We start from the raw sequence: 14,712 nt of genomic DNA on the forward strand, positions 1-14,712 counted from the left end.
ACGTCGTCTCTTTAGCCTTCCTGAACAGCATGTGGACACATCTTTACGCAGCCCGTGGTAGACCTGCACGATGTGAGGAAAATCGGCGACGTGCGTTAAAAGTGTTGATGACGACATGACTTGGGATAAAAAAAAAAAACAAATACTGAAGTGTGTGGAGAAGTTGAAAATGAAGCTGGTTTTCGTGTTTAAGTCTTGTTGTGATGACACATAGAGAGCTACAACCGTAGTTGTCGTCAGCTACAGCAGAAAGTTCACTTATCACTGGTCACCACTGCCTCTTCTGTGCTGTCCAGTGTATGTGTGTGTGTGTGTGTGTGTGTGTGTGTGTCAGAGAGGTGAGGCTGCAGCCCGACACCAATACCTTGTAGAGAAAATTCAGCATAATCTTTTTCCGGTTCATCTGGCTCAGGCGCTACAGCTTGAAAACCGTGTGTGAATGAATAGTGCGTGTAAATAAAAAGATTATTTTCTTTTTAAATTCATCGTGTTTCAGTCGTTTGGGATCGGGTGTTTATTGCTCATGTTCATATCGGTCAGCACTCGCCTGTGGTAAAAGTTACTGCCCTCCAGCTACTGCAGTGAATACTATCATCACTGCAGCTGAATGGCTGCGCTGCACATACTTAGTCACCTCCTAAATTAGCACAAGTGCACAAAACACATGCACACACACACACACACACACACACACATACACATTCAGGCTTTCCCTGAAGTGGGGCAACAACCACGCTCTCAAGCTTTTAGAGGGAAATATTTTTTAACAAACATCCTTAATAACAGCAGGCTGTTAGAAATGATACACAGGCAACAGCCTCTGTAATAATTAGAAATAACTGCTAATATTAAGTAATAAGACAGAGTAGCAACACTGCTGCTGGCTGGATACATCACTGCTTCTCCTTTCCTCTCACTCCCCTCGCATATGTGTGTGTGAGTGTGTGTGTGTGTGTGTGTGTGTGTGTGTGTGCGCGTGTGTGTGAGTGTGTGTGTGTGAGGCAAGATGATCAGCACATTAAAGGAAGGCCTAGAACCATATGTTAATTATGTAAATGATTGGCTTTAATCAGGCTCAGCCATGTAGCAAGTTAGTGGGGAAGGAGAATGTGTAGATCCAGCAAAATCCCAATTAATATTCATCTGGAACGCTCTGTGTGTGTGTGTGTGTGTGTGTGTGTGTGTGTGTGTGTGTGTGGCTGTGGACAGAGTGAGGATGAATTAATAGTTTGATGAGGGATGAAAGAGCTGGAGTGGCTCGGCTCTGCTCTCCATCTGTCTTCACCTCAGTCGCCTTTGAACACACACACACACACACACACACACACACACACACACACACACACACACACACAGCCAGCCACACATACACACACACAAAGAGGGCGTCTGTGTCCGGCGAGAGGTGAATATTCCATATTTCAGCCAGACAAACGGGGTAAGTTGAATTTTAGCACCTCTAAAGCAACATGGGGAGCTCCTGGCAGCAAGTGTTGTCTGTCCCAGCTGCTGCACACACACAGCAGACAGACAGACAGACAGACAGACAGACAGATGGAGACAGACAGACACACACAAAGAGCACAGATACAGACTCACAGATGGAAGAGGTTAAATGTCAATGACAATGTAAAATGCAGATGCTTCCATACAGGTCGCAGGGCTCGCTGGAATCACCATCACAGTCAGCAGCTCTCAGCCTGACTGAAGCCCACTCAGCAAATCCATCACCAAAACACAGCATGAGGGGATATCTCATGGTAGAAAGATGCTCATTCCTCCCTCCCCTTGGGGAATCTATGACGGGACCTATAAGCGATCACAACGTAAAGCTGGGATCAGATGTTAAGATAATGGAAGACGGAGAAACCCCCGGGAGCACAGGCTGAGAAAGACAGAGGCAAAGTCCACACCCAGCATCGACCTCTGGGGCTGGAAAATGAAGCCAACACTGAAGTACCAAAAACTGCAGTTCCTCTAATGACCACTAGAGTCTGGCTCCAACAGTGAGTCAGTCCCCATAGACTCCCATGTTAAAATGTCTAACTTTACAGCAGAAATAAACATGTTTACAGCCTGGTAGCTGGGAGTTAGGGGCGGAGTCAGACACTGCCAAGATGGCAACGGTGGAGTAGCTCATTCTGAGCTTCAAAACTGCTTTTCAGAAAAGTGTGGGTGACATCACAGAGGCTACGTCCATCTTTATTTACAGTCTATGTTCACACTATTTGTTTTCATTTAAAAACCAAATCGATCTCTGTCCAGATGGACGTTTTAGCTCAGTATCAGAAATAATCTCCGTCCAAACTATCACACCTGAAAACACATACATACAATACATGAGCATTCGCCTACACTGGGCATGTGCGAGCCAGTGTAAACAGGAAGCAGATTGTCTACTCTCGGGTTGATTAGTACTCTGAATGCGAAACAGCAAAGACAGTTGTCGCGTTAAAATGCAGAATTTAACTGAAGAGCAGCTGCTAGCAAAGACAACAAGGTCAGTTACACTGTAATTCATTATCATGTTATATTCACCACTGGTAGTCCAGGCTGATGAGAGCCAATCAGGGAGCAACCGGGGTGTCTATGTCATTGTTTATGAAGGTTTCAGTTTCTGTCCGTCCAGACTACAACACAACCCCAGAGTTTTTCAAAATAAAACCGGCCCAACCGAGTTTCTGAAAGTTTCTGTTTTAGGGGCTTGAAAACTCTGAAGTAATGTGGAGGGCAGGAGGAAGCGTAATGAATGAGATGAGTAAAAAGATAGTTGTGTGAACGTAGCCAGAGACCGCACACTGGACAACAGGTTAGGTGTGATTACAGTCACATGTTCTTGAACCAAGACTGAAAAAAGCAATTTGAAGAGAAAAGAAGAAAATATGGAAGATGCTACATTGGGATGTGAATAAATACATTTTTTAAAACGTATTAGAAAATAACAGACACTCTCACTACATCACAGATTACTGTTTGTCTTTAATGTTATTTGTCTGGTTTGCACATCTTTAGATCTATAGTCTAGAACAGACTCAGTCCAACTTCCAATCATAATGACAGGAAACGCTGATGAATTCACCTCCATGTCGATTACATCACAAAAACCTTTACCTTTGCAAGTATATTTTCAAAAAGCACTTGTGGACTCAGTCTCTTAAGTGTTCTTTTTTTTTTTTTTTTTCTGGGAGAATTACCAACCCAGTGAGTGTTTCCACTGAGGCATTAATTAATTCCCTGCAGCTTTCCAGCAGAGTGGAGCAGAGGAGGTGTCAACATGTTGTCAACAGTTTTCAAAGGGACTATTTCCTCAGAAGAAACTAACAGTGAAACCATAGAGAACCTGTTGACTCAGTGGTCTGCATATTATCCAGAGTAACAGACATATTCTTCCAAGAAAAACATGATTTATTTTAATTTTTTTTTTGTGTCAGGTTTCTGTTTGTGTAATAAAGCCACTTAGAATATACACCAAATGCATAGGAGTAATATGACGTGTGTGTGTGTGTGTGTTGTGTGTGTGTGTGTGTGTGCGCGCGCTGTGGTCAGAACAGCTTCACTGTCTGCACATTAATAAGCAGAACATTGCTACAAATCAATTGTTATTTCATTCCCAGCTGAAGACTCCATTAAAGGTCTCTGCTCCTCCGTCTCTCGACCTTATGGCGGCCATGTTTGAGGTCTTTAGTCCACCAGTTCAATATTAAGAACTGGGAACTACTTTACTCTCCGTTACATGAGTGTTTTTCCGAGCATCTCTTTTTTTCCTTAATACATTTCTACAATAGAATGAATGAAAGTACCAGCACCACCTGACCCAGCCTGCACCTCGTTTAGACTTTTCAGTTTTTTAGTTGCTTTTGTGTTTTTTCTTATAAAGCTGTCTTTTTGAAAAGTTTCACCAAGTGCTGAACAGATTCAGAATCAGCGCAACCTCAGGTAATTATATATGTCACTCAATAAAGACTTCTACACTGTAATAGAGGATTGAAGCACATAAAAGAAGAAAAAAAAACTTGAATTTTTCCTTATTATATACATAAAAACACTGCAAACCATAAAAGCAAACGGAAACTTCAACACTGAAAGTTGCAGACATTTGTTTGGATTCTTCTCAAGGTGATTTTAGGTTTCGATCTTTATCTGTTCAGGAGTTATGCTCAAAATCAGCTCCGGAGCCTCTGCTTCATTAAATATCTGACTGGTCACATCCTTTTTGTCTTTGTTCTGTCACTTCAATAAACTCAGAACAACTTCTCCACACTCTGAGCTCGCAATAAAACAGTCCTGCTCCCATTCAAGCCTCTGAATCGGACGCTCTGATTGGAGCCAATAGGAGAGTCTGATTCAGTGACGTGACTCTAGATGTCACTAGCAAAGACGGCGGATGAGAATCGATCAATAAACACACAGAGATACAGCAGCAATTGCTGAACAATCGGCAAGACTTCAAATCTTTTCTAAGTTTACAATTTAGTTTATCAAATGAAGTCAGACACTCACAACAGACACTTGTCGATTCTCTGGTTTAACGTGAAAAAAAAGGGATGCCTCTGGCTCAAACCATCGCAGAGTTATGACACTCTAAAAGACAAAAACACGTTTTTTATCTCTGATTTCTAATGTAACTGCTAACTTACATTCTTTTGTATCGCAGAGTCCTGAATCCAGAACTTTTTCCATCTTCCCCATTAAGCTTCACACGATTTTCACTGAATTGCAGTCTGTTAAAGCCTCACTCTGCTGCTCTACAGGGGGTGAGTTGGGCTTTGTTTCAGGCATGATGTCATATTCGGTAAGAGACAGATCTAAACCACTGTGGGAGAGTACATCACACTCAGCTCCAGCTTAATATATATATATATATATATATATAAAAGTAAAGTCATAAAAGTAAAAGTACTCATTATGCATAATAGCTGTTTTTCAGAGTGTTATTATTATATACACGAGTGTATGGATATATAGGTTCAAATACTGCACTGGGGATGACTGGGTGGATTAATCTGTAACAATACATATTGCATATTATATTTTTCAAACAGATCAGATGTTTTTTTTTATATAAAATATCAATCTACTAACAAACTATAAATATCAGTTTCTTTCTGAAGCAAAGAACAAAGAAGAAGAGATAGTAAGGGGGAGAGATTAATTAGAGGGACGTTATGAGATTAAATAAGAAATGTAAGAAATGAAAATTAAAGAAAAAAATATTCTCCCATTGAGACCAAACTTTGACTCCTATAAATTCAAATACTTTTAAAGAGAATGATTACTTGATGTTTAAATTCAGGTCGTTTGTGGAGTTTAAAGAAATGCTGAAATCTTACTGACTGGAAAACCTCACAGAGATCCAGTTCAACTCACACATATTATGATATGGAACTGTATCACATTTATTGTTCGGGTGACAGTGAATAGAGCTGCACAGCTCAGTTCAACACCTACCTACAAATAGTGTTAAATATCAAACGTTTTTATTTTTTTGTTTTTTTATTTTGCTTCTCAGAACGAAGGTGGTTTTAACCTCCTCTCACCGAAACCGTCTTAAAAACATTCAAACAGTCTTTTGCTTCCATAAAAATTTCCCACAAACTGCAGGGCCTGGTCACAGGGATACAAACATTAACCATGTGAAACCTTCCACAGTCCTGTAGGTGGTTTATAGAAAACCCTCCATACTGGTTTCACACCACTGTCATCATCCAGTTCTGTGTCTGCACTGATACTGACACAACCGGTCCTCTAGCTCACATATGATCAGTGCTAGCACAGAACATTTATACACAACTTTTCCTTTGACTGTTCTCACAGTCCGTCATATTTACTGAGCGGTCCTGAGAATCCATTTGGAACAAAACCCGGCTCCAGGTCAGGTGTTTCCACTCCGCCACTGTCCTCCTGCAGCCTAGCCTTTGTGTTAGGCCTTCAGGTGGGTCCATGCAGACCCATGCAGACCCATGCAGACCGACCGATGCCACACAGCAGAAGCCCTGGGGTTTTTTAATGATCAGTGTCTCTAAAGGACATTTCCACTTATCCTTCCGTCCTCTCTACTACGACCTCCCAGTTCTTCTGGACTGTGGTCTTAATGCCAACATACACTCACACAAGATATATGAAACCTCCCTTGTTCCATGTAAAACCCCTTGAAAGACTGGGCGAGCTCTCATTTAACACAACTAAAAGATTTTTTTGCCGTGTGAGGATACTTCCTGTGTCAATATTTCGTCTCTAATAAACGAGGGAACATGAGACAAGAGACAAGAGGCGGAACGGACATGAAGTTATCCTTCACTGTGATCCCGTTCTCCAACACTGCTGTCTTAGTTGTGACGTCATGTACACAGAACCACGGCAGACGAAAGTAAATGTTTGGTTTATGTGACAACATTTTGATTTATAGTGCAAATTAACATATTGGGTATGTTTTTTTTTTGTTTTTTTTTTGCTAACATTTCATTTGTCATATGTTATTGGGTTGTAACTGTTAGTTGCTGTCCAGGTGGAGTGAACTGGATTAGTTAGAAAAGTTATTTATTAACAGTAACCCTGATAATTGGTTCAATAAAATACAGAACATCTACTTTGTATAATGTCCATGTTGTTTCCACATTTAGACTTAAAGACCCCTCCAATGAAAATAAAGTGTTTCACCTTGTTAACGTCCATATGATGTTTTTATATGATACAAGACCAATGACAGTCTCATAAACACAGATTCAGACAGCCAGGGTTTCATACGTCACAAACCTAAAGACCTTGTCAGTACAGAGAGCCAGAGTTAGCATTAGCACAACCGCTAACAGTGTGTCAGCCACTGCCAGTTACAAGCTAACAAACAACATAAACAGATAAAAGATGCTAACTGCGCTAACTGTTCTGATCCGTCTGCTAGTCTCTGGTTCTGGTCTCAGACTCCTCATCTGAGTCTGGGTCTGACTGAGGCTCAAACATGTGGCTGAGTCTCTCTGATGTTTCCTCCTCTAACCATCTTGATACTCTCTGCTCTTTCACCTGTCCACCTGGAGACAGCAGGTGGTGGGCGGGGCTCAAGGCCTGATCCACATTTCTCAATCAGGAAATAAGAGTAGATTAGCTTCAAATCATTTTAATGTTTGAAAACCAAGTTAAACTAAATATGAATGATAGCAGAGGATTTTTACAAAGTTTAAAACATGTCTGGAGAGGAAGTTTAACAAACACATCGAAGTCAGAGGAAAAACTTTGCGACTCTGGAAACAGGAACATCTGAGGAGCAGTGAATGCAGCATTCCCTGTCAGGTCCATGCTGGTGTTCAGCATGTAGACCATGAAACACACACACAACCTCCATGAAAATCTCTAAACCCATCTATCTATCAACACAGTGACATCTACAACGTGCACTGTTTACAACATTTACAGAAAAAGATTAAGTTAGAAAAAGATAAAAATAAAAAGATAGAATGACAGGAAGCTGTGGGAGAGCAGCAGAGGGTGTACGGCAGCCTCACAGACGTTATTCAAAGACCATAACAACATCAAATTAGAAATGTCATGTCAGCAGATTTAGAAGATATTGGTAATTGCATGCTGCTGTGTTCATGAGTGAGTGGTTGTGTGTGTGTGTGTGTGTGTGTGTGAGAGAGAGAGAGAGAGAGAAGCACATGGATGGGAGTAAAATGGATTTGTGACCTTGGGGCTATTAGCCTTCACCTGCTGCTGTATTTCAACTTAAAACTACAGCTGAGGGTCTGGGTTGGAAACGCTCTAAGTGCTGATGGTAGAGCTAACGAGCTTCAGCGCGGGTCAGTCCTGATGTGGGTGTGTTTGAATGTTGCACCTTCTCATTCCTGTCATATGGAAACATTCTAACCCTACATACTGAAAGCATAAGGGAAATATATCAAGTTAAAATTTAAACTTAAGTAAGGTTAGATAAAATAATGTGGTATAAATGTAAATATGAACAAAAATATATAATCATATACAGAATTAGAGGATTGGTTTTAAATATCGTAGTGATATAAGAAATATAAGAAGTGGCTCTGCGAGACTGGACTTAGCTGCTTTGAGCCAAACGGTAACATCAGATCGCAAAGACGATGCTAACATGCTGATTCTTAGCAGGTGTGATGTTGACCATGTTTCTTAGGTTAAATTGTAGCACTGAACACAAAGTACAGCTGAGGCTCATGGGAATTTAGTTCTGCAGATATATATTTTGCCTCTGCGCCGGCGACAGTCAGAGCCAGAGGCATGTTGTTCTCAGGTTGTCTTTCTGTCCCTTCACCTGGACTCAAGTACACACTGATTTTGGTGGCTAAAGGTCAAAGGTCAAGGTCACAGTGACCTAACAAAATGCGGTTTTGGCCTTGTGAACGCAATATCTCCTTAACGCCTTGAGGGAATTTCTTTAAATCTGGTACAAGGGTTCGCCCGGGCTTAAGGACAAACTGATTGAATTTTGGTGGTCAAAGGTCAAAGATCAAGGTCAGTGTGACCTCACAAAACACTTTTTAGCCATTACTTCACGAAGAAATTATGACAAACTTTCACACACATGGTTCATATTTTATATGACTCTGGATAAACAGGGATGTGAGCTGAAACTAGTCTGAGGAACAAGCTGTATCACTGTGTTACTCTCAAACCCCTGCAGGAGGATCAGTGTAACACCGTCCCTGTCTAATAAAGCTCCTAATCATCAGCACCATCAGAAACACCTACAGAGAGAGATCAGCATTATCATTATCATCTTGACATAAACATCAACATCAAGTAAACATTACCAACTTAATCTTATCATTTCTGTGACTGCCGCTGTCATCAACACCACAAAAAGACGGTCAACAAAAAAAGCGGCAGCAGGAAACTATTGTTTAACTGTTAAAATGTAATCAACACAGTGTGTGTGAGTGTGTGTGAGTGCGTGTGTGTGTGTGTGTGTGTGTGTGTGTGTGTGTGTGTGTAAGAGAGAGAGAGAGAGAAATCATATCCCTGTGCTCTATGGTTAACCAAGGTGAGGCCATGGATGGAATGTTAAACAGTTTCCAGATCGATGTCAGTGAACGCAACTCAACTGCGCCATTTGTTCAGCCTTGAGAGATGTCAATACACCCATGAGGGTCATTCGTCTCTGTGATTTCCCCCAGTGTGCATGTGTGTGTGTGTGTGTGTGTGTGCCAGCTCACTTAGGATTCTCGCTCCATAGATATCACTGTCTCTCTCGCTCTCTTGTATGGAGACACAGACACACACACACACACACACACACACACACACACACCATACCCTCAAATCACATTAAAACTACTCTGCTCTGTCTCTAAGAACATTTCCAATTATTGCTTTAAGTGCTCTTCCATCAGTGAATGTCAAGCATCGAGTGTCACCTGACATATACACACGCAATCTCATGTCAGTGTGTGTGTGCACCCTGCTGTAGTGTGTGTGTGTGTGTGTGTGTAAAGAGAGGGCTGAGTGAAACCGTATCCATGCATTGATCATTTGTAGAACTCTGGAATTCAATGGAAAGCTTCAGAGCTCTGAGTTCTTTTAAATAATCTGAAGAAATGATGCGACGCTGCATTGATTTTTCTCTCTCACATCACGTGGAGGTCAAAGGTCAGGCAGAGCTTCACGACAGCAGCCTGAAGACATATGCTGGATTACAACACAACAGAGGACTTTAGCCAACGATGTATCTCAATACAATACGATCAGATAATGAACTCAGATGCAAACAACTTCCTAATTTGTGCAGTAATTTATTCACCTCTACTTTCACCAGCTGTTATAAACTGCCACATTTGAATAAAACATCCAGGCACACTGCACATGAAAATACACAAACACAAGACCGGCTGCCACGGAACACTTCAGTCTCCCTGTGTGAAGCCAACACTGAGGAACCAAAAGCTGCAGTTCCTCTAATGACCACTAGAGTCTGGCTCCAACAGTGAGTCAGTCCCCATAGACTCCCATGTTAAAATGTCCAACTTTACAGCAGAAATAAACATGTTTACAGCGTGGTACAAAAACTGCTCTAGAGCTAATTTCCTCCTTCATGACCCCTGTTTATAAAACTCACCTGTTTAACTTTTATTAAGGATTAAAGTTATGGAGAATTGAGGGCGTGGCCTGTTGGAGTGACAGGTGAGTGAGCGTTTGCGGTCGGTCTCAGCTCCACACATGCCCCTCCTCTTTTCCATTTTTGGATTAGCTGGGAGATAAGGGCGGAGTCAGACACTGCCAAGATGGTGACGGCAGAGCAGCTCCGACAGAATCTCCGATATTGAAATCAATACAGATAGTGGATTATTATTATTATTATTATTATTATTATTATCATCATTTTTCATGACAATGGAACATTGCTTGCACATACAGTTCTACTATGAGTCAAACATAACAGAGGAGAAAAGATCTTTATTCATATAACATCACTCAATAGAAACACAGAGCATTCACTCTGTGTTTTGTCGACTTCTCTAAAAAAATAAAAATTGCTTTGAGGAGAATTCGTTGGACATATTAACAGCACATTAATATGTATATTGCACATTCAGAATATGCCTCTCAGCATACACAGTCAGCTTGGTGTGTTTTACACAAACCAGTGTTCAGGGCTGGAGTAGAGATGCATGGAAGCAAAGAACAGGTTTCTTCACCTACTTAAAAGGTGCAGGGACGAAGGAAAAAGTTTACTAGTCCGACACATTTCATCAGAGACACATGCTCAAAAGAAAAGACCAGATCTCTGGGCAGAAGGAGAAACATTTGAATATCAAAATGTTTTTGGATATGTGCTAATATCACAACACCGACTTTTTATCGGAATCTGCATGACTGCATGTGAACAGGAATATTAGTGGAATAATTACTTTCATTGGTCATGTAAACAGCTTAGTAGGAATATTGTCTTTTTTTCAGAATAAGAGCAGAAACAGGAATGTTCTGTGCATGTAAATGTAAAGAGTGACATGATATGAACTGTACAAGTCCATCGAAAAGTGAAGTGACCACAATGGCAAAAATAATCACATCAAAGAGGGTGGAGATGACCACACTGGTGCCTCTCTGAATGTGTGTGTTTGTGCGGGTGTGTGTGTGTATATGTGTGTGTGGGAGAGGGAAAAAAGATTGAGCGTCAAAAAAAGAGAGAGCCTGGCTAATTTAATTTTCTTTCCATTAGTGGTTGTCTAAGAAAGTCAATTTTTCTTTCTTTTTTTCCACCATCTCTTTCCCTTCTCTCTCTCAGTGTCAGGTTTGTCAGTCATCACTGAGTGATGTGCTGCTGCGGTCATAGGACGTAATCTGACATTTAACCATCATTTTTAATTCTAGGCCATTAAATGAACTCTGAGAGTGAAGTCTGTAACTACATTTTCTATGAATTCTGGATGACTGTCACAGACAGGAAGTCAGCTTCACCGAGAGCAGAGTGAATGTGATGTTGTTGTTTAGGGTCAAAGACGCCGCAGATTATATTCTTTATTTGCTCTTTTGGTCTAGAAAAACACCGTCTGATTTCACACTGCCTGCGCTGTGTGAGCGTGGCGGCTGCCGTCGCTGAGCTGCTGCAGAGAAGCATGTGTGTGTTCACAACGGCTGCATCTCTGCTGCCGCAGCTCTCTCTCTCTCTTTACAGGTCACTGGAATGTTGGATTTCTCTTCATTATTAATTAATTTGATTTACTTTTGACAGATAGCGTCACAAACATGTCACCGTCTCCGCATGCAGCTGCTGAAATGGTAAAAAAAATATATTTATACTTTTTCATATCTGTATCATATTCAGATTCAGCCTAGCCATAGAAACTATAGTTATATAGGAAGGTGTCAGTTTTATAAGATGTTGCTGCTATGATGTGACAGCCGCCACGCATGCAGTGAGTTTGAAGGTCTAAAGACCGCCTGATGGTCTGTGTGGGTCTGTGTCCTCATCTGCCCAGGTCCGCAAAGGTTCATGCAGACCACTGCACAGTGTGTGGTCGGCCCAAGTTTTTGGCCACATGCAACAAAGGAAGTGGTTCTGCATGCTCTCTATGTGTGGTATGTGTCCGCGTACACAGACTCCTGATTGTAGTATAGAAGCGCCTGTTCATCTGCATTCATATTTAAATATGATTAAAGTTTAAGTGTAATGATGTTAGAGTGAACACTATGGACTGAGGCCAGTCAGCTGTTAATAAAGTGACTGTAATTTACTTACTCAAACAAGTGATTCCTCTTTACAGCCGTTAAGTCAGGAGGAGTCATGAGGTCAGTTATGCAGCATCTTTCCACAGTTCAACATCAGTAAATGTCCATGTGCAGGAATAAATGAGGCACAGGGAGAGACGGGAGGCGTCACTCCCCTCATGAAACAAATATGACAACCTTACAAAGAACCACAGATGTGTTAAAAACATTTCTACATGTTTCAGATGTCAAAGGCTGAGTTGTGCATTTGTTTTATTTAAACTCCAGTCTTTAATTTGGTTGGATAGAAGCAATTACTTGTGGGCTTGATGGATTTGCATGGATGATCAACAGCTTCCTGTTTCTGTTTGGTGCTGAGCCTTCAAGACGTTTGAGAAGTTGGACACAGGATTCAAGCCAAGAGGCCAAACACGTGACTGAAGCTGCTGAGAGACTCACAGAGGACGATGACATCAGTACGTCACGTACTTGGTTTTATATCCCACATAGCTAGCGCAAATAACTCGATTGGAAACAACTTGCGAAGACATTTTCTTCTCCCAGAGGGGAAAAGAGAAAAGACTCATCTGAACATCTTAAATGCTAAAATGCTAACAACAATTCCTCGACTGCGAAAACTCCAAGGAAGTGGTTTGGAGGAACTGCACTTCCAAATAAAGCCTGAAGGTGATTCCATTAGATCCACATCAGAACAAGGTCTCAAGGATTTTGAAGCTTTAATGCTGAAACTAAAAGAATAAAACATTTGAAGGAGAAACAGGCTTGTGGAGCCAGTTGAAATCTTGTTAGAAGCAAAACTTGATTGCAAAAGGTTGTTTTGATAAAGTCCTAGTGAACGACACCGATTATAAAGACAATAACATTTATGTTATTAATATTTTTGAACTTGTTGAGGAACCGTATGAAACAAAAACGGACAGCTTTTTGCGAAGGAAGTTATTATGTGACATGTCCATTGTTCTACACAACAGACTTCAGTTAGTTTGACTCTGCCGTGATGAAACCTTGTTTGTTTGCACTGTTTCACTCTGAAGATGTGAAACCACGTGGATAAGATTGTGCCCTGCAGCCTCTGATTAATGACATCCAAACACTGCGGAGTCATGACCTTGAATCTCCACTGAGAAACTCCGCGGCTCTGTGTCAGATAACTGGGGGACGCACACAACTCTGTGTTTCTACTGGACGTTATTTTCTGTGCTTTGTGTTTGATTGGAGGAGATAAGGCCCAGAGTGTTTACACTGAGGATGACCCCGAGATAATCCTGCATGGAGAAGAGCTTTTTGAAATGCAGCTGCAGTGAGCTGCAATCCGACCCACAGACGATGTCCGTGTTCGGTTTTTCGGGAACAGTCCACTGTTCTGTCACGTTTGACAAACTTTTTCTCTTTGGACATAATGAAGGACTTTCATGAGGAGGCGGCTCAGTGTCAGGTAAAGTTTCTGTTGTAGTATCTCTCTGAAAATGTTTTGTCAAAAACCTGATCAGCTGTGTAGGATTTATGCTTTTGACTATTGAGAAGGAAAATTGTACTACAAGGATTAACCTGGACTGTAGTGGCAATAATCTAATAATAACATAATAATAATATACAGGACTCAGGTTTTTGCTGCTGCTTTAAATACAGATAATCAACATAATATTTTCTCTATCTATGACACTATTAACTGTACATTTAAAATATTTAATAATTCAACATCACAACATGTTCAGACTGTTGTATCCTGCTCCCACACCTTCACTTTATGATGCAGTACCTGGCTTGTATAAGAAAAATTTGACCCCTAATTCATACAGCATGTGGAGCATGAGATTTGGGGCAAAACAACAAAAAAAAACAAAATAAAAAAACATTTTTAAAGCTTCTGTAAACAAGATTTTAAACAATAGTACGGCAGCAAACAACCGTCTTCTGGCGTCCTGAACAGAGAATGAAGTCACACCCCCTTTGTGTGTGTTGCTTCTTTTTTGTTTCGGTAGTCAGTCTGGTAGCGCTCATGTTAGTGCATGTAAGTGTGCAAGTTAGTGCATGTGAGTCCTCCCCATGTTTACAAACACACAGGCTCCGCCCACAGGTGTGATGACACAGTGCAGTACAGTGTTCAGGTTAAAGTGACCTTCCAGAATTTCCTCCACTGATGAAGAAACCATGTTTTTTTCCTCAAGACAAAGAAAGATGAGATGAGACCGGAGCGCAGGTGGACTGGATGTAAAGATTACCAGCTCAAATCCTGGTCATCAAAACATTCAAAAAGTGTTTACTGACTCCGTCAGTGTCATTCAATGTCATCAGTGGATCAGTCCAAGGAGGAATTTCTTTCCCAGTCCAACTATGGAGCCAATACTGGTCTGGCTTTACTGAGAGGAGAACACAACGAGCTGCTACAGGGTCCAGCTGGACGACTGAACCGGTTCTTCTTCTCCTCCATGTGTCAGTAACTTGATGGTTCATAATGTTACAAGTCAAGTTTTCTCCTGCGCTACAGTAGACATGATAATGTTACCGATATTTGTATGAATT

The 14,712-nt window shown here is 41.2% G+C and overlaps 1 protein-coding gene across 14 annotated transcripts in view; it reads right to left on the reverse strand.

Moving 5' to 3' along the window:
- The window catches only part of rbfox1 (RNA binding fox-1 homolog 1), a 342,107-nt gene that overhangs the window by 123,070 nt on the left and 204,325 nt on the right, over positions 1–14,712 (reverse strand). The gene's annotated exons all lie outside the window — the stretch shown is intronic.

The sequence above is a fragment of the Seriola aureovittata genome, chromosome 17 (genome assembly GCF_021018895.1).
Source record: "Seriola aureovittata isolate HTS-2021-v1 ecotype China chromosome 17, ASM2101889v1, whole genome shotgun sequence".
Taxonomy (NCBI): domain Eukaryota; kingdom Metazoa; phylum Chordata; class Actinopteri; order Carangiformes; family Carangidae; genus Seriola; species Seriola aureovittata.